The sequence below is a fragment of the Opisthocomus hoazin genome, chromosome 6 (assembly GCF_030867145.1).
Source record: "Opisthocomus hoazin isolate bOpiHoa1 chromosome 6, bOpiHoa1.hap1, whole genome shotgun sequence".
Taxonomy (NCBI): domain Eukaryota; kingdom Metazoa; phylum Chordata; class Aves; order Opisthocomiformes; family Opisthocomidae; genus Opisthocomus; species Opisthocomus hoazin.
In genome coordinates this window covers 33,764,841-33,767,186 of record NC_134419.1, presented here as the reverse complement: position 1 = coordinate 33,767,186, position 2,346 = coordinate 33,764,841, and positions in this window count along the sequence as shown.

The following is a 2,346-nucleotide window of genomic DNA, read 5'->3' as shown; positions in this document are numbered from 1 at the left end:
TGGGGGTTTTAATGGTTTGTTTAAGTTCTGGCAGCTCTGCCTGCTTCCCTCCTGGTCCCCATCCCGCAGCCCCTAGCCTGCGAAGATACTCAAAGAGGGCTGCGAGCTCTCAGATGCCAGCAGGTTTCGAGCCGGCTTGTCACTGCAGAGGAGCACCCCATTAGTATGTCCAGCATCGCCCTGGGGATCTGGATGAAGTAGAAGGGGAGAGACAGGGAGCAAGGGGCAGAGCACACTGGCTGCCGCAGCATCCCTCTCCCTCAATGCCAGCTCAGTCTGACTTAAAAATGAGCATAAAAATATAACCCCAGGGTGCGTTACCGCACCTCTACGCGACGAGAGACCACCACTGGCTGCTGATGCGTGCTCCTGAGGGTAGGACTGCAGCCAGGGCCTCAGCAACAAGGATTTCAGGGTTCCTGGAGCAAATGGACTCAGGAGCTTCTTGAGTTCATTCCCCAGGGGTCTTGCTCCTTCATGCCACTTGGGGACAGGACCGATGAGTGTCACAGCATTCAGCTGAGCTGGCAGGGAAAAAGTTTTCAAGCAAAAGACTATTTAAACTTTGCAGGACGGTGAGAAATACACCCCGCTGCTGCAGGCAGGGCTGAAAGCCACCGCCCCGGGAAGGCAGCGGGGGCCCGACGGTGGCTGCAAAGCCCCACGGTCAGTCGGTACACGTGAGGACAGAGGGAGGAGGACAGGTGAAGGAAGGGAAAGGGAAGCCTGTTGGTGGCAAATAGCTGACTGCTGGGAGTAAGGGCTGCAGGTAGGAGCTGGAGGGAAGCGACTGCCGGAGACAGCCTTTGGGAGATGGCTGGAGGCAGCTGCCCACCCCTCTACCTGCAGTGGTGGTGAGCAGAGAGGGCTCTGCCAGCCCTTTCTCCGGGAGAGGAGCTTCTTCAGTGGTGAACAGCAGTTCTGCAATGACACAAACAAGAAATAAAGACAGTTAGTCAGTCACTCCATCTGGTACTGGTTTACTTTGCCGTCAAAACTGGTTTCCAGCGCACCCACAGCACCTGTGAGATGTTCGCTCCCTTCAGACAGTGAAATGGAGGAGCTGGGTGAAGCAGAACCCCCCCAGGCCATCTTTCCCATGGGGCCTCAGCAAAGGGCGTTGCAGCAATGCTGTGCTGGGGCTGGGGCAGCCGGGAGACTCCTGTGGGTCCTGGGCTGGGGGCGGGCTCCAGGGTTGCCTGAGCAGGACTGGGGGGCACACAGAGCATGGGTGTGTGTGGGTGGGGGGTGTGTTATGTCCCCTCAGCCCTGGGGAGCACAGAATCCCAGAATGTTCGGGGTTGGCAGGGACCTCAGTGGGTCACCCAGCCCAACCCCCTGCCCAAGCAGGGTCACCCACAGCAGGCTGTACAGGACCGCGTCCAGGCACGTCTGGAATATCTCCAGAGAAGGAGACTCCACAACCTCCCTGGGCAGCCTGGGCCAGGGCTCCACCACCCTCAGAGGGAAGAATTTCTTCCTCATGTTCAGCTGGAACTTCCCCTGCTTCTGTTTGTGCCCGTTGCCCCTTGTCCTGTCGCTGGGCACCACTGGAAAGAGTCTGGCCCCGTCCTCCTGACACCCACCCTGCAGATATTTATAAGCATTTCTAAGGTCCCCTCTCAGCCTTCTCTTCTCCAGGCTGAACAAGCCCAGCTCCCTCATCCTTTCCTCGTAGGAGAGATGCTCTAGTCCCCTCACCATCCTTGTAGCCCTCCGCTGGGCTCTCTCCAGCAGCTCCTCAACTTTCTTGAACTGGGGAGCCCAGAACTGGACACAGCACTGCAGATGGGGCCTCACTAGGGCAGAGCAGAGGGGGTGGAGAACCTCCATGCCTTGAGAAAAGCTCTTGAGCTGGGAGAGGTGGCCACTGCTTGGTCCCTGGCCACACTCCCCAGGCTACTCACGAGTCTTCAGACCTTGGTTCTAAGTCATCTCTTTTGCCAGTCTGGCCCATGTGTCACTGCTGCTTGGGCAGTGTGGGGTGTGTGTGTGTGCACACGTGTGTGTGTGCAGGTGTAGGTGGGTGGGCACAGGCCTCTGCCACTGCATGTGCACACGTGTGTGCCCGTGGGGGTGGATGCGTGTGTGTGTTCGCGTGCACACGTGTGCACGCATGTCCACCCACGCGTGTAGGTACGCGGGTGCCTGGGGGCAGCCGCCGGCCCCTGGGCAGGGGGTGCACCGCGTGTCTGTCTGTCTGTCTGTGCCGTGCTCGGCTGCGTAGGGCACCCTGCCCACGGGGGTGTGCGTGCCCCGGGCTCTGCGTGGCGGGGGGCGGCCCCGGCCCCGCTCCTCCCCTCCCTCCATCCCTCCTCCGTCCCTCCCACCCCTCCTCCCCTCCCT